The following is an 18,826-nucleotide window of genomic DNA, read 5'->3' on the forward strand; positions in this document are numbered from 1 at the left end:
ATCTATACCACTACCCATCTCAACATCATCTAATTTAGTGAAACATAACGTCCTAAAAAATGCTAAATAAGAAAACTGCTATGCAACAGTTACTGAAAGGAAAATGCCTCTGAAGCCCAATATTTGTTTCTTAGACATGGCATGAAGTTTTTACCAAGTGGAGTGGTTAAAAATATTCACACCAATTTGTCCTCATCTACTGTTTTTTCTCAAACAATAAGACTAAATAGGAATGAACCTAGAGAAAACTAACATTATCACATTCATTTACTACCAACTGACCACTGACAACCTTGAAAAAGAGTTTTGTGGTTTATAACCCAGAAATGCTTCTTCCAATAACAAGCCACCAACAAAAAGATTTACTGATTTTGATTATAAACCAATGAGTCTGACCTCATATCACAGAATCTGTAAATTATACTACTGTAAGTACATATTTCACACTCCAACTATAAAATTCAGTTTTAAATTCTCAAACAGCAGCTGTTAATTAAAGTTAAATATGCAGAATTGTGTCTTAGAATCTGCAAACATGCTATGGAAAGATATGTATTAAAGAATGGCCTAAATAAAAATTCAAGATCTTGCAATAAAAATATTCAGAAAACTCTCCTTTACTTATTCCTAACTGTATAAAAGAAAGATATTTAGGTTATAAACAAAGGCCTTTTCTTTGAAGAGAACCCTTGACTCTGTAACAGTTGCTTGGAAAATATTTACATTTATGTGACCTAAGTAAATTTTATCAACCAACAAACAGCAATTCCTTTAGTAAACTTTATAATCCTTTTTATAATTACTTTGGAAATGTCAATGCAGGAGTACATTTTATGGGCATGTTACAGAGCCACTTTTCCAAAATTTACATATAGAAAGGTTAGGGTAGATCAAAGAGTTTTTTGTCTGTTTGTTTTTTTTACACAAGATAATCACAGGCTGGTAATGCAATGGCTAAAGACAAAAATGACTTCAAAATATGCAATCAACAGCAACTCACACAAATGGTCTGTTTTATTGCAGGGAAGTAGAAAAAGCTGCTAAAGTCAATACAAGGTAACCCCCCTTAAGCGAACATTCTAGCTTACACAATGTCAACAACTGAGTATAAAATGAAGCCAAGTTAGAGCTTTGAATCTTGACCTTCTGTCTTAAAGGGAATAGTGAAAAGTGTAAACTTCTTTAAAAACTGTCCCTCAGAAATCGTTCCTGAAAGTTGATTTATAATTATGGTATCATACTAAATTTTAAGTAGTGGCTAAAAATATAATCTAAATATAAATATCGTATATAGATATGTGCATGTGTGATACATGTCACCATGGTTCAGTAGTTTTTTGTTTTAATATCTCAGATTTAGTTATTTAAAATATATTTTAGAAACCTAATTTCTTTTAAAAATACTACTATTTTCTTTTACGTAGTACTACAAAGTAATATTCAGGATCATACTGGAAATTGTTGAATTGCTATTATAAGTGTTTTAACAGCATATAAATTAATTTTCTTTTAATATAATTTATCATCTTGGAAAAACTACTAATGAGAACAAATTAATAATCCATTAAGAAACTTTAAAATAAGGTAGTTGAGTTTTGGCTTGTTTAACAAGTTTTTTTCTTTAGTGTAAAATAAGGTTTACTTCACTATTTGTGAAAAAAAGAAGAAAATGACTATTCAAATTAAAATTCTCTACTTTCTGAGCTCATCTTTAGAGTCTCTAAGATAAATTTACATTTAAATGAAACACACACAAAGGCAGCTGGACTATCATAACCATCCCACACACATTAGTGTTTTCAGAGATTTAAATCTCTAATTCTTAGGGAGAGAAAATTGTGACTACACAACTATTTTTAGTCTACTTTATTTACATATCATTGTAATAGGATTTATATGTTAACACTCTAACTTAATGTAAGAGTTAAGGGAAAAGTATCTCTGACCAGATCAAAATAGAATTCTACTAACAAAAAAGTCAACTCAGAACAGAGTTCTCATGCATGTAAGTTTCTGGAAAATCAGCTTTAAATAAGAGAAAAACAAACACTATAGTAACAATAATAAGTAACTAAATTAATGTAATGAGTTAGAATTTAGCAGACTAAATTATGGTCTTGTTCTTTAATAAGCCCTAACATAAAATAACAGAGTTTGAAACCAAAATATTATTGTAAATAGCACTGAGTTCTAATTATTTAAGTCTTTTATTTTATTTATTTTTTTTCTTTCCTTAACATTTATCTTCCTTTCTCTGGTGGTCCACAACATCAGGCAGAAAATTTGATTCCATTCAAGTCAAAGAAAATTTGTAAAGAGGCAACATATTTATGATAAAATGGTGCTAATTAGTCTTATTATTTTTTATTACTGTACATAATGAGAAACATATATCAAGGGTCAAATTAGAGTGTGCATACTTTCACTGATGAAAAATGGATGAGAATCCAAATTTCTAAAGAGTGAATTGCATTTTTAAGAAAATATTTTTGATCTGTGCTCTTAATGTTTACTTCTGAATATAATCTATATGCTTTAGTGAATAGTAATATATCAATTAAGTAGGTAATCTCATATAACTGTAAATGTGCTCTAAACATAGACTGAGGTCAAAGTAAGCTTTTACTCATTGTCTCTCTAAATGATAATTTCTTATAACTTAAATTTACCACAAAATAACATCTCAAAATGAGCTTATTTACTAAAATTAGTTTCTGCTATATAAGCAACAAAAAAAATATGAGTTGAATAGTCACCAAACTCATATATACAAAATATATGTCGCAGTTCTGCTTTTATTTATAGATACCTTAATGTCCATGAAGTGCCATTACCAAGCTTAAGACTCGTACCCTGATTTCTTTAACCTTACCAGCACTGCTTCACATTTTACATTCAAGGCTTCATGAACAAAGTTAAAAATGTCTTCTAGTTTAAAAAAATGAGTGGACATTAAATCCCCATTAGATATCAGTGCATTTGAATTCTTTTATAATTCTGGTAACAGAACAAATGATACCCCCTAACGTATTATGTTATATAAATCTACTACATTAGTAACAGTTTCAAGAACATGGTTAAAACAAAACTAGATCTGAATCTACAAAACCAAAAGCTTCATAAATGCATTTTAACTAGACTGTAGGCTTCTCTAACGTCAGAGATAGTTCTTTATTCTCCTTTCTCTTTCTCCACAGCACAACTCCAATTACAGGTACTTGATAAAGACTTATTAAGTTGACTTTCATTGTTAATTTCCTGCCCAATAGAGAATCCTATTATCCCCACTGGATAAAAATATCTTGCTCAGTAGGAAAATTATGAAGAGAAAAATTATTTTTAAGGAACTGACAAATGTATTTGAGGCAGTACTTTTTATGCAAATGAAATGAGAGGAAGTTTGATATTATAATTGCTATTGCCAATTATTACTTCAAAGCCTTAAAAAAAATCAGTAGAGGTTAAACACAAACTTTAAGATAGAATTATGGTGCCTGTTTGCAATTCGTGAACTTTAGCTTCCCAAGTGTAAACAGTATACAGATATCTGGTAATCTCCCATGTAACTGTATCTAAAGTAAGCCCACGCTGTTTGATTTTGGAAGTCTTATCAATTTGAAATCTAATGAGCAAAAGGAATTGTAACATTTATACAGTACAAGAGATTTGTCACATGTTTCAAAAGATTTTTTCCAGAATTTCCATTGCACGGCTCTCTTCCATCATGCATTATTATCCTGAAAATAAATGACTTTCAGTTATTTTTTAAAGATCTATTTATTTATTTTAGAGAGTAAGAAAGAGTGTGGAGGCAGGGGGGTATGCACAGAAGGATATGGAGAGAGAGAGTCTCAAGCAGACTCTGAGCTGAGCCCTTCCATCTCACGCCCAGAGCCAAAACCGAGAGCCGGATGTTCTACAGATTGCACCACCCAGGAGTCCTGACTTCCAATTACTTTTTATTAACTAGAATATTTATTGACAAATGTGAAGCCTGTATCACCTAAAATATGCAGGTTAACTTGGAAATATGTAAATTTGACGATAAACTGATCACATATGGAGGAATACAAAGACATCATCATTTTGTAAAATTCAGAAAGAAGAGAAAATGAAATGCATCTCTATTCATCTCTGCCACAGAACTGCTTTGGATTTATCTTTCCTTGTTATTCAAAAGGTAATGCTACTGACCTAGCTCCATGGGGCATGGGCCTCATTTCAGTATTTCCGGTTGAGGTAGTAAGCTTATGTTGTTCCATTTACCACCCCTCCTCCCAGCTCCCTTGGAGTCTGTGCCTTAATGAAAGAAGTTTGGCCCAGGTTAAAGATGCATTCCACAGCCATGGAAAAAAGGGAACATGGCCCTACAGAAGCCCTTTAGTCATTCATTACCAAATATTCATTAAGGAACAAATACATGATGATTTTAGGTATAGAGACAGAGTAGTGAGCAAAAGGGACAAAGTACTTGTACTCATGGAGTGTTCATTCACATTTGGTGAGTACATCCAAGATTTGACCCCAACTACATTCCTTACTAACCAAGCTATAGCCTTGGTACAGTCTGTTTCTCCAAAATAAGGTGCTAGCTGGTCCTCTGGTGTTCTGAAAGAGTTAATATGTTCATTAGCACCTATTTACACTATCTTCAGCAAGAGGAGCAACATTTGCCAAAAGCTACCTTTCTGGATAATACAAAACATGAGATACAATTCCTGACATCCAGCTCTTACAATCATCTAGTTGAGTAATGAGACATGTAACCAAGAATATGATTTGTAAGGAAAGAACAAAGGCTAGGAAACCAGCCAGTCCTAGGTTTGAATTCTGACTTTTCCACCTACTACCTATAGGCTCTTGTGAAATTTACTTAAACCTTTCTGAGCCTTCTTTGCTGAGAAAGGCTGAGTTTTCTTAGCTGTAAAAATAAGACTCACGATGCCTACTTTACAAGACTGTTGTGAGGATTAGAAACGATATGTGCACAATGCCCGAAGTAGTATACATTAATTTTTAAAAATTTTTGGGTTAAATTCTTCATTTCTGCTATAAATTCAGTGATTAAATAGTAGGAAAGGACTAAGAAGAGAACAATATATGAGTCTTAAAGACCTTTATGGTTGTTTTTTATTAAAGGTTATGTTTTGTACATGCAGACATTCTCTGACATATATACACATTCTCTGAAATGCCAGCTATGCAACCACACCATGTATTACCCTGTTCAGTCACAGTTACTGCTCTGGAGGGAGAGGCTGAGATAAGGCATACCACTGACTCATGAGGCTTTATGATGGCAGAAAAACCTCAAACAGTTAGAATATCTAAAATACCATGACCCAGACACTATGCTTCCAGACTCCAACTTGGTCCCTTTAATACCTGTCCATATCAAACAACTTCTTCCATCTTTTGACCAAGAATACTATGAAAATATCACACCTCATAGTAATCATTCCATTTATATGAATATGGGGGAGAAAAGTTGGTATTTATATGGTTCAACTTTTCTAGAAAATAAAGAACTTGGGAATATTAGTTGAGAGGCAAAACATTTAATACAAATTGGTACTCTCTGATGAAGTCAGAGGACTGCAATTCAGCAAGTCTGATGAGAAAAAAAGCCTAACGTTTCCTGAGGGTCTATTTTATATCAGGAATCATGCTTAGTGAGCTGATCGATTATCTCGGAAATGTGACTTTTGGAATCAAATTATCAATCAACTGTCTTAGAGTCAAAATATATCAAGAGTTTAAGAGGAGGGGCGCCTGGGTGGCTCAGTGGGTTAAAGCCTCTGCCTTTAGCTCAGGTCATGATCCCAGGATCCTGTGATCGGGCCCCACATTGGGCTCTCTGCTCAGCAGGGAGCCTGCTTCCTCCTCTCTCTCTCTGCCTGCCTCTCTGTCCACTTGTGATCTCTGTCTGTCAAATAAATAAATAAAATCTTTAAAAAAAAATAAAGAGTTTAAGAGGAAAATTGTTATTTTCAGTAGAGATTTTACTTCCTTTTTTTTTTTTTAAACATTATTTATTTATTTAAGAGAGAGAGCACAAACAGGGGAAGGGGCAGAGGGAAAAGAAATGGGAGAAGCAGGCTCCCTGCTATGCAAAGGAGCCCAACAGACATGGGGCTCAATCCTAGGACCCTGAGATCATGACCTGAGCCAAAGTCAGAGCTTAACTGATTGAGCCACTCACACACCCTGAAATTTTATTTCTTAAATTAGAAATGAGATTAGTTTTACATTTTAAGGTGATGAGACTATCAGAAAATGTAGTTGTTTGTTTTGGTATCAACCCATGGAATAAAACAACCAGTAAAATTGTGTACAAGAGAATGTAAAAGAAACATTCCGTATATTAGTCTTAAAAGTGAAGTGCTTTAAAAGTGAAATGCTGGGGCTCCTGGGTGGTTCAGTGGGTTAAAGCTTCTGCTTTCAGCTCAGGTCATGATCCCAGGGTCCTGGGATGGAGCCCCACATTGGGCTCGATCCCAGGGTCCTGGGATGGAGCCCCACATTGGGCTCTCTGCTCAGTGGGAAGCCTGCTTCCCACCCTGCCTGCCTGCCTCTTTGCCTACTTGTGATCTCTGTCTGTCAAAAAAAAAAAAAAAAAAAAAAAAAAAAAAAGTGAAATGCTGCTGCTCTCTTACTATTACTAGTAGTAATATTACTGGTCTACCTTGATCTTTCACTGTGCCCCAACTTGTGAAGATACAGGTCTAGTCATTCTTTAATATGCTGAGACCTTAACCTCTTGCTTCAACAATTTTGAAGTGATTACTACGTCATCAGAGTAGAACAACTACCTGTTGTTGGAGCCAACCATGGCTCCAGAGGTTTAATTTATGATTCACTAGGGATCAGAGCACTTTTCAAAGTAACTATTTACAAAAATGCTGCAGATCTAAACTTTATAAGGGATATCTTCATATAACATGTGTCAGAAATCCATGCCGAATTTTCAGGTGTATTCCCAACAAGTGAAACTGAAGAAGAATATTATGGAAACATTCTTACCATCATTTATCTTTCATCTCCAATATGCCAGACACTGTTATGATCTTTCAAAGAATTACCAGTTACATATAGAATGTAGACTGTCAGTTCTGTAGAGTGTAATTAATCAGTGAATACTTTGTGTTTACCATGTATCCAATACTATATTAGTCACTTTGGAAAATACAGACTATAAAAAGCCATAGTACCTTCTCTAAAGAGACCTATCCTCTAATTATCAGAAAAAAATGCTTTCTGAAATAATTAGAGAATATAAATATCTATAGTAATTATATATGTGTGTATATACTATATTCTATATATGTTATATATAGCATATAAATATCTATAGTAATTCCAAAACTGTGATATATAAATTATGAATGTTATTGAAGTTTAGAGTAGGAGAAAATGAAAATTCCCATATTTAGTATATCTCCATAAAAGAAATAAAATAAAGTTTAGACCTCAAGGCTGTGGTTCTTCAGCATTCCTGGGCATGAAAGTGGCCTGGGACCTACCCCAAAGGCTTAAAATCTGCATTTATTTATTTTTTTTTAAAATTTTTTTTAAAGATTTTATTTATTTGTCAGAGAGAGGGAGAGAGAGCACAGGCAGACAGAATGGCAGGCAGAGACAGAGGGAGAAGCAGGCTCCCCGCCAAGCAAGGAGCCTGATGTGGGACTCGATCCCAGGACGCTGGGATCATGACCTGAGCCGAAGGCAGCTGCCCAACCAACTGAGCCACCCAGGCGTCCCTAAAATCTGCATTTAATCAGCATCTCCACTTGATTCTCATATAGGTGGCCATAGTTTGGCAAACACTGTGTTAAATAATAGGTATGATCTGCAAGAATCTCTAAAACAGTGCTGTCCAACAGAACCTGTGGCAACAACAGAAGTATTCAACATCTGTGTTGTCCAAAATAATAGCTACTCTCCACATGTGGCCATTAAGTTCCTGAAATGTGATTAGTGTGTCTGAGAAACTAAACTTTTTATTTTATTTAACTTTAATTAATTTTAATTTAAATAGCTACAGCCAGCTCTGGAGAACTAGAAGAGATTTTTTTTTTTAAGATTTTATTTATTTATTTGACAGTGAGAGAGAGAGAGTGCACAAGCAGGGGGATCAGCAGAGGGAGAGGGAGAAGCAGGCTCCCTGTTGAGCAGGGAACCTGGTACAGAACTCGATCCCAGGACCCTGGGATCATGACCTGAGCCAAAGGCAGAGGCTTAATCATCTGAGCCACCCAGGCGCCCTAGAAGAGATTTCTAAGAGAAACATGAGCCATGCCATAGGTAGGAATGTACATGAATAGGATATATAAGCAGGAGAGACAATCAATTGGCTTGTCTAAAACAGAGGTTTTATATTATATTATCATGAGGTCAGATTATGAAGAACCTTGAAGGAAATTGGATTTCATGGTACACATTGCTAGTTGCCTAATTGAGCCATTCCTAATCTTCAATATGAACAACCCCAGAGGTTTTACATGGTTACTTAAGAGAGTGGACCTTTCCCCAAGCTCTGGGGTGAATCTTGGTTATTCTGTACCAGTCATGGTATTTCCCTTTTCCTTATCAGTGACTGGTTTACACATGAGCATGTGGTAAATTCTGGCCAATGCAATTTGGGGCATCTATGTATGTGGGTAAACTCTTTCAAAAAGAGTTTAGCCTGAAGTAAAAGAACATTTTACAGACTCTAGTTAAAACTGTGTGAGGTTTGGGTGTGCCACTGACACCTTGGGGTAATGAAGAGACAAGATGGAAGACAAATGCCATCAAGCTGAGCATGGCAGAGAATGACCTAAAGAACCTGAGTCTTCTGTTTAGTTAAAATAAATGTCCTTCAATAAAGTAATAGGTGTTTAACTGTGGAAAAAATATATATACTACAGAATATCATGTAGTCATTAAAAGAATAAATAAAAGCTATGCCAGTTGACTTAGAAATATATCCCTCTGTTTTATTAAGTAAAAAAAGAAACATGATTTTTAATATGTATGTAATGATAGATTACATATATAAAGTATGACAAGCATACATAAGATGCTCAAAACATACAATATAAGGTTACATGATCATGGAAAAAGTTATAACAAAAGAAACAGCAGATTTGCCACACTGTTGGGCTAAAGGGAAGGGAAAAGAGGGAATTTAGGCTCCCTGAATTTTTTAAAAGATGTGACTGTAGTTTTTTGAAAAACAGAATATGACCCCATGATGTAAAATTATTTGTTTTGGTGAATAAATATAAATATACTGAATAAGTGCGTAAAAGAATTACCACCAAAACATTAATGGTATTTAATTTAGGGTGGTTAGATTTTTTTTTTAAAGATTTTATTTATTTATTTGACAGAGAGAAATCACAAGTAGGCAGAGAGGCCGGCAGAGAGAGAGGAGGAAGCAGGCTCCCTGCCGAGCAGAGAGCCTGATGCAGGGCTCAAACCCAGGACCTGGGATCATGACCTGAGCCGAAGGCAGCGGCCCAACCCACTGAGCCACCCAGGTGCCCCTAGGTTGGTTAGATTTTAAGAAGGGAAGAAAAACAAGAGGTAAGAAAGAGAGAGAGGGAAAAAGATAGAGAACAGACAGGATGAAAAAATCAAATACATTTGAATTGACCCTTTTGAAAAAAAAAAAAAAAACAGAACAGATGGGATGAGGGGGAGATACAATTCTGAAGTGAAAAGATTCACCCACCCTCTATGGTGGGTAAGAATGAGAGTAATGGTCTCCAAGTTCCCTGAATATTCCAATAGAGATATAGACATAAACTTACTGTAAGTGGTATTGGTTTAAAAATAAGAAATAAATGAGACATTACACCAATTACATCTTTTCTTCATGACCTCTACAGAGGTGACAATTTTAGGCATTCCTCCTCTATAAAAACTGAATGCACAGGATGATAATTGTGAGAAGTGGTTCTAAGATTCTTATGTCCATAAAACCACGTGGGAAGATTGTTAAAATGCACAATCCAGGGTCCCACCCCAGAAACGCTCATTCAATAGGTTAAGAGACCAATAATCCTCATTTAACAAGCACCCTGGGCAAGTAAGGCAGGTGTTGACAAATCGCACTGGAGAACAGCGAATTTAAGGATGTCTGATCTCTTTACAAACTGATTAACCAAAGAATTTGAGAAGTGTGGTACACTAGAGAGAACAAAGAATTTTGAAGTCAGAAGATCTAGACTACCTCTCTGACCTAATCCCCCACTCCCTCCCTCACTTGCCTCTTCCCTTCAGTGGCTGTGGCCTCCTTGCTACCCCTCCCACAACAGGTGAGAAGACTCTTCCTCTCAACTTTCCAATGATTCACACAGACTTCAGGACTCACTCAGGTGTCACCTCTTGGTTATACCTTACAGAGAATCACAGCTCCTATCTCACCTTCTAATTCCCTTTGCTGCTTCATCTTCCTCTCTAGCACTTCTTGCGATCTAAAATACAACGGTTTGCTCATTTTCTCTCGCTTATTGTTTGATTCCCATAAGAGCAGGAGAATTTGTTAGTTTTCATCACTGTGTATCCTCAGAATCTAGAATGGCACCTGAACAGAGTTCAAAGAGGTTTCACTTGCCCAAGACAAAACAAATGAAGCCTGAAACATTCAGCAATAGGAGGCAAATACAGACAGAAGGTGGACAGCTTGTTAATACAGATTCCTGGGCCCTGCCAGAGACTCTGATGATTCAATGGGCTTGGAGGGAGGCCTGAGATCCTGAATTTCTAAGAGGAACCCACGTGATACTGATAGAGCCTAGAGTAGTTACCAAGTGCCTCTGCCCACGTTTTAGTGAAAGCCAGCCTGTTCTATGTATAAGAAGAGCTGCAGGCTAGAAGAGGGAAAGTTTCATTGTACTCATGCATGTCAGAAGAGAAAAGTCATTCCTCTAATCTCTGTGTGCTTAAGCTATCTTCCCAAATAAATTAAATGATTCTACGATAAGAATTTTCATGGATTAAATTAAATTATCATGGATATTTATTGCAACTTAATTTTTAATAAAAACATGAGATTTAGTTTGTTTCTAATTTTTTTGCTCTATAAATAATGATTCTGGTGATATTTTTGTCATATTCCTTTGCTCATTTGTCTAATTATTTCTTTCTAGCAAATTCCTAGAAGGGAAATTTGAGACAAAGAGTTTGAACCAAAGCTGTCCAAGAGAACTTCCTCCAGCGATGGAAATCTATATCTTCACAGTCCAATGTGGTAACCACTAGCCACATGTATTAAGCACTTGAAATATGATTGGCACAACTGAGAAACTGAATCTTTAGTTTTATATAATATTAATTTAAACTTAAATAGCCACATGTGGCAAGGCATAACCATATTGGACAGGGTAAAAAGAGACATTTAGGTCTCATCCATGATGCCAAATTGCTCTCCAGAAAAGCTATAAGTATTTCCCTTCACTCTTACTGTGTAACAGTGACCATTCTATACCCCAATGCCAACACTAGATTTTATTTATCTATTGAATCTTCATAATCTGAAAATTTAAAAGTGTGTGGTTTTCATAAGTATTTCTTTACTAATAATGTTGAACAGAGATGTTTCTTCTGTCATCATACTCATTCAAATGCAAATATTTTCACCCATGTTAATTAACTGAGAAGTTGGAAATTATCTTGCTTTCCAAATTTGTTTTGTTGGGCCTCTGTTTTCTTACAATTTCTTGGCAATATTTAAATTCATTTAAAAATATGAATTTTCAGCTCCATTTGAAAAATGAAATCATCTGGCAACAGTGACACACAGTCCCATGGGACAAAAAAATCAGTAAAGTCTTAGAAATCTACTGCCTTCCGACTTCCTTGTCCACCAGAACCTGTTAGCCCATATGATTTTACAGATGTTTGCTTCATTCACTCAGATTACCTACTTGACCCTTAGAGGCACCTGAGTTTACAACTACTCTGAGTTAAATTCTGAGCGATTAAAAGGCAAACAGCATTTAATAATAATGGCTAAATTTCATTTCATACTTGGCATGCTAAAGTGATGTTATGAAATTTCTAGGTTATTTTATAACTAATATTTAACAGAAAAATATTTTTCTAGTGGTTGTTCACATTTCCTACTCCCTAAAGCAGTGGTTCAGCACCAGAATGGTTCTTAAAATACAGATCAGTGGGCCCTGTCCCCAGAGTTTCTGATTGAATAGTTTGGGTTGGACCCCAAGAATTTTCATCTAACTTCAAGCTCCAAGTGCAGCTCTACATTGAGGTGAAGTTTTCTCAAAGGTACGGACACTCCTGAAGCATACTGATAATGTGTAATATTAACAACCTTCTTTTTTTTGTTAATGTATTTGTATGTCCTTTCTTCCCAAAACATGTCCACATTTATTATTTCTTTTTATATTTATAACAATACTGTGCAGAAAGTTGATAATTAGAGCAGTAACTAATAGTTCCATTTTATATAAGAAAAATAAGGCACAGGAGTTAAGAATTTACCCAAATACATAAGAAATTAAAAGAGCTAAAACAAGCAGGTTTCCTAACTCCCAAACTGGGTAATATAGGCAAACGTAGCAATGCAGGACACAACTGGCACCATAAAAATAGAACCATGCCCAGGAAGAGAAAAGACCATATAAGATATGGTTCACAGCAACAAACACGTATCAAGTGCTGATTATATGTTAATCTATGTTAATCATGCCTATAGTCTCTACCCTCTGGACGGTTGAAAACACTCATAAAGCATAGAAAATTTAAAAAAATAAAATCTGAAACCACAACCTTGAAAAGATACTGAATCTCCACATCATAGAGTGAAAGCAAATATGCTAAAGGGGTAGGTAATAGGGGTAAATACAGAGTTGGGTAGAAGAGAGGAGTCCCTGTGGGAGCTTCACATCTGGACTTGGAGGAGTTGCTATCACCAGTCAGTCAAGAATGGGAGGGAAGGAAGAGTACACAATAGGGAGCCCTCCTGGGGCTCAGCAGCACAAAGAGCTGCTGTTATCCACATTGGGTGTGTGTTTGCCAGAAATATCAGGGCTGCTGGAACTCCAGAACTTACAAGGGCATGCTTTTGTGTAGTCTAAATTACCTTGACTATATAAGAACTCAAGTCAGAGGGAATAACTTCATTATCCATTTGTAGCCAAAAGATACCACGATTAGGGCTCATGAAACTTTCTCTCTGGCTTTCCCCTCAAGTTTTGAAAAGCATTCCTAGTAAAAATTCACCAAATTGTGATCACAATAATGCTAATTATAAATCAGCCCCTATACGGGAAAAAAGAGAAGACTACTTTTTCACTTAGGTAGAATTGATATATTATTAACTTCAGCAGCTAATTTCCTAAGATTTAAAATAATAATAACTAATAACAGTTACCGTAGACTGAAAATAGAAAAAACAAAACAAACAAACAAAAAAACTACAATTAATTTGAAAGAAACTATTGGAACATTTGATTCAATCTTCATTAGCAGTGTAACTGACCTTTTCTATATGCCCATCTCATAGTCCAGCTCAAAATGACTGAGGCGGTGAAATGTCTACCACTCCATTTAGAAAAATGTAGCAATACTGCTGAAAAAAACACCTCTATGTGTTGATAATGGCAGTATAAATTATATAATCCTTTTGGAAAGTAATTTGGAAATTACCAGGAATCTGGAAATGTTCTATTAAAAATAAGAGCTAACATTTACTTGTGTTTTTATCATGCTATTGCTTTCTATCTTAACCTTGTAGAGAACTATTAGTATACGCGTTTTATAAGTCAAGAAGCAAAAGTTCTGAGAAAAAACTTTATAAATAATTTTGCCAGTAAGTGATGGAGTGAGGTTCTGAACTCTGAATCTTTAATTTTAGAGTCCACCCTTTTATAATTACAATTACACCATACTGCCTCTCTGAAGAAATAGTCCGAAGGAAGGAAGGAAGGAAGGAGAAGTTACATTCATGAGGACAGTCATCATATTTTTTTTTAAGATTTATTTATTTATTTGACAGACAGAGATCACAAGCAGGCAGAGAGGCAGGCAGAGAGAGAGGAGGAAGCAGACTCCCCGCAGAGCAGAGAGCCCAATGCGGGGCTCGATCCCAGGACCCTGAGATCATGATCTGAGCCGAAGGCAGAGGCTTTCACCCACTGAGCCACCCAGGTGCCCCCATCACATTATTTTTAAATACTGGAAAATTCCCAAGTAGAGGAAGGGCTAAGTAAATTATGGTACATTAATTGGATAAACTATTATAAAATTACTACAAATAATGGGGAGTAAATTATTAAAAGTATTGATAAAAAATCAGGACAGAAATTTATCTGTAATATGATAAGACATTTATAAAAATATATATTCATATGGCAAGACTGAGAATGGAGCTGGAAGAAATAAAAACTATTACCATTTTAGAACTTTCTGCTAGAACTTAATTTTCTTTTACTTTTGTCAGTCTTGTCAATCAAGATTACTCTAAGCACCTTACCTTACAAACTCATTCTCCTAGTTTATATTCTTATCATCCCAGTCAAACATTCCTAAAACTTCACTAATAATTTATTCATATTAAAGACTTATTCAAAGTAATTACACAATATTCTTTATTGGTGATTCTGAAGCTCTAAAGTATGTGACTTCTTAACATCAATGATTTTTGCAATCACCATTTATGGTATATACATATTTTTCCTTTTCAAATTTTTGTTTAAATTCTAGTTAGTTAACAAACAATGCAATAATATTGGCTTCAGGAGTAAAATTCAGCAATTCATTACTTACTTACAACACCAAATGCTCATCATAACAAGTATCCTCTTTAGTACCCATCACCCATCTAGCCCATCCCCCACCTGCCTCCCTTCAACAACCTTCAGTTTGTTCTCTATCTTTAAGTCTATTATGGTTTGTTTCCCTCTTCTCCCCCATATGTTCATCTGTTTTGTTTCTTAAATTTCACATAAAAGAGAAATCATGGTATTTGTCTTTCTCTGACTTATTACAGGGTACTTTCAAAAAAACTTATTTGAGATCATATACAGTGACCAAAAGCAACTAATTCTTTTTTACTTTCATAACCTTGCAATCACTCCTCAGCTCCCTGAAACCCATCCAGGGATCATCAGCCCAGAGTTTGCAGGTGTTTCAGAGATCAGAAAAGTTTCCTACTAAGAACATGATCTCTAAGTGAATACTTATAAAGTAAATAAACCAGCTATAAGGATATTCACATTCTAAATGCTTGTGAGAATTACTAAGTAAATTATGTCAACTTCTTTTGAAGTACACAAGTGAAAAGAAAAACATTAAGAGTACCAAAAAGAAAAGTAAGAGTTTGGTAAGAGTAATTTCCCTAAAAATGGCACCATGAGCTATGAAGAAAATTCACTCTCCTTAGCCATACAAGGTGATACACAGAGAGAGGCCCATTCAGCTTAGGGTTTGGCCTCTATCAATAACATAAGCAGACATTTTGTGGGAACCTGAAGTAGCTGTTCTTCAATGACATCAATCTCATAAGAACAGAAATGTAGTTTAAACCCCTCTAATTTCCTTGTTATGAATCTACAAATCAGGAAATTTTTTGTCACTCTACTCTCTAGTACACACAGGTCCAACTGGTTATCCTTAGTCAATCATAGAACATCTACAGAAGTGCTATTTTAATAATAAGATTTTGGATTTAAAAGGACCCTTAGAGGGGCACCTGGGTGGCTCAGTGGATTAAGCCACTGCCTTCGGCTCAGGTCATGATCTCAGGGTCCTGGGATCGAGCCCCGAATCTGCCTCAGCATCCCCACTGAGTTTAGAGCCTGCTTCCCCCTCTCTCTCTGCCTGACTCTCTGCCTACTTGTGATCTCTCTCTCTGTCAAATAAATAAATAAAATCTTTTTTTTTTTTTTTTAAAAAGGACCCTTAGAAACCAAGTAGTTCAATTTGTTTATTTAACTGAAGGGGGGAAAAGCATTTCTAAGAAAGTTACTTCATTTAGCTAGTTTATGATAAGTACAAACCTGGAACTAGATGTGCTCAAAAATCTTAAACTTGGTTTTCATATTTCTCCCTTACCATTAAATTCCTGTATTATGTTATGTCAATGGGAGTGTATACATATGTCTTTTCAATGTATTCCGATAATATACTTCCCTGGACATAGTTAGTTACAGTGCTCGTCCTTTATTTACTTCATAAAGAGCTCCAAAATGGAGGAAAATTAAAAAAAATTATTACTCAGTGGCTCTGCCTTCAGCTCAGGTCATGGTCCCAGGGTCCTGGGGTGGAGCCCTGCCATGCCATCCCATCCCATGGGCTCTCTGCTCAGCAGGGAGCCTGCTTCCCATCCCCCCACCCCCGCCTGCCTCTCTGCCTACTTGTGATCTCTGTCAAATAAAAAATTAAAATCTTAAAAAAAAAAAACAGTGTAGAGAAACTAGTGATGGTGGGGGCAGAGGCAGAGATCATCCTTTAACAGTTTGGCTTTCCACAGTATATTTGTTTCAAGATTTTTAGCATTCTAACTGATCTTCTACTGCAATAAGTGCCTTAGGCCAAATAAGAGGTCTGAAGTCATCATGAGTGGGTATCACATAGTCATCACCATTGATATGTAGTTCAGTCTTATACTCCATTCCTTTCATTCCTTTATTTTCATAATTTAATTCCATTTAAATAGAAGATGTATGGAAGAATATACAAGAATTGCCTCTGGGAAGGAGGGCATTGGGGCTATGGAGTGGGAAAGGGAAAACTTACTTTACACTGTGAAACTCTTAACTCTATGCACATTACTTTTCAATATTAATTTAAAATGTCCTTTAGGGCACCTGGGTGCCTCAGTCGGTTAAATGGTTAAACATCTACCTTCACCTCAGGTCATGATCCCAGGGTCCTAGGATAGAGTCCCATATTGGGCTCCCTGCTCCTCAGGCAGCCTGATTCTCCCTCTGCCTCTCCCTCTTTCTTTCTGTCTGTCATAAATAAATAAATAAATAAATACTTATTTCTTAAAAAAAAAAATTAAATGTCCCTTTAAACACATGCCTATATTCATATAATTCTATCATAAACATTTTCAATAAAACAACTATTTCAACGTTTTTTCCTCTTTTAAAAACTTTCCAGTATTGCAACTTGTAAAATCACGTAGAAATTTTCAGAAAGAAAAAGAACACGGTCACAAAACTCAAAGCAGAATTCCAGGATCTAAAGTATAAGAAAATGTTCGGAGGGATGAGAGGTTTTTAAGGGGTCATTTAATTTAAAAATTTTTTGCAGAAAACCTCTTCCCCATATTCAAATAGCTAGGTTTTAATATGAGATTTAAGTGGGATTTCGGGGGGGGGGCTCTAAAGTTGGGAAAATGGAAATGAAATTTTGGTTTCTGTCTTTTGAACTGGAGACTGAGTACTTAGGGTAGGGTGGATAAGGACCTTGTGACAGTCACGTTCATACAGGAAAGGAGTATAACTGAATGAGTTTCTCCAGGATCTGTCCACCTCAGTTGGAGGCAGCTGTTCTCGTGCAGATGAATCGTTCTGGACCTTACTTGGGCTCGATTTAACGGAGAAGCCCCATGATCTGAATCTATACAGATAATTTATTTTAATGGAGAGCTCGGAAGAGGGACTAAGGGAATTGATTTACTTTAACAAACTGCCTCATCATCACCCTTGCCAGGCCAGAGCACACACCTCACCTCGCTGTCTACTTGTGTCAGGGTCAGCTGTCAACACAACCCTTTGTGTCTCATTCAGATTAAGAGTGGTCCTCCACCACTCACAGAAAAATGGAAATGATGGCTGGAGACGCGCGCGCGCTGGTGACGAAGTGACACTGGATGTGGAGAAAAGAAACCCATGGACACTGAGCGACCGCCCAGCCACCGCTGGACGCTCTCAACTTTCCCAAGCTGAGCTCTCTCCATCCTTCCCCCCACCCCCCGTCACCTCCGCGCCTCCCTGCCTGCCCTCCACCCGCCGGGCGACCCCCTCACAAGCCCCTTAGGCTTGGGGAGACTGGTCCGCGGCGCGCCCCCCGCCGCCTCCGCCTCGGCGCTCCTCGCCGCGCGGGAGCCTCTCCCATCCCACGCTCGGGCTTCCTCGCTCCCGCCACAAAGGCGGAGAGAAGAGCCCGCGGTGACAGGCCTCTGGCCTCCGGGCGCGGACCGCACGGGCTCGGTCCCCTCAGAGGGCTGACGCAAGGCAGCGGGGAGAAGGGGTTCGGATCCAAGGCTGCCACTGGCGCCTGCCCTCGCCACGCAAACACAGGGGCGCTCACACACCCGCTCCGCCTTCCCAGTCCTCCAGAAAAAGTCAGCCGCAGCGCTTCCCCGCTCAGGCAGGGTGTCCACAGCCCGCCAAAGGGCAGCTCCTGCCCGGCAGAGTCGTGCGCTCGCGTCCGGCTCGCCACCTCTCACCTCCCCGCCTCCCCGCGCCCGCGCCCCGGAGTCCCCGCAGCCGCTCACCTGGCCCTGGCGGGGCGCTAGGGCAGAGGACCAGGGGGTGGCCCTCGCCTCGGCCGGGGCTCGTCTCCCCACCCCCAGTCCGGGTCCCAGCGCTGCGCTGCGCTCGCTCCGGCCTCCCTCTTCGAGGTGCTAGCGCCGCCGGTGGCTGGCGTCTCTCTGGCAGGCGCGCTCGCCGCGCGCTCAGTTCCCCGGGGCGGAGCGAGGCGGCGGCGGCCGCGGCCGGAGGCGGATTCCTCAGGTGCTGCCCCTCCCGCTTCCCCAGATCTCCGCGGCGGGGACCCCCGCGCCCCCTCCTCCGCCCCGCCTCTCGGCCTCCCGCAGCCCTAGCGCCCGCGAGTGGCCTTTAGGGCTCCTTTGCCCTCCTTG

At 37.9% G+C, this 18,826-nt stretch overlaps 1 protein-coding gene across 8 annotated transcripts in view; it reads right to left on the reverse strand.

Annotated features, from left to right (window-relative positions):
• Window positions 1-18,613, reverse strand: part of GREB1L (GREB1 like retinoic acid receptor coactivator) — a 275,717-nt gene extending 257,104 nt beyond the window's left edge. For all 8 annotated transcript variants that reach the window (XM_047697253.1, XM_047697252.1, XM_047697250.1 and 5 more), the window contains exon 1: window positions 18,461-18,613. The gene's annotated coding sequence lies outside the window, so the exon portion shown is untranslated. The remainder of the gene's footprint in view (window positions 1-18,460) is intronic.
• Window positions 18,614-18,826: the final 213 nt, after the last annotated feature.

The sequence above is a fragment of the Lutra lutra genome, chromosome 12 (genome assembly GCF_902655055.1).
Source record: "Lutra lutra chromosome 12, mLutLut1.2, whole genome shotgun sequence".
NCBI classification, from domain to species: Eukaryota; Metazoa; Chordata; class Mammalia; order Carnivora; family Mustelidae; genus Lutra; species Lutra lutra.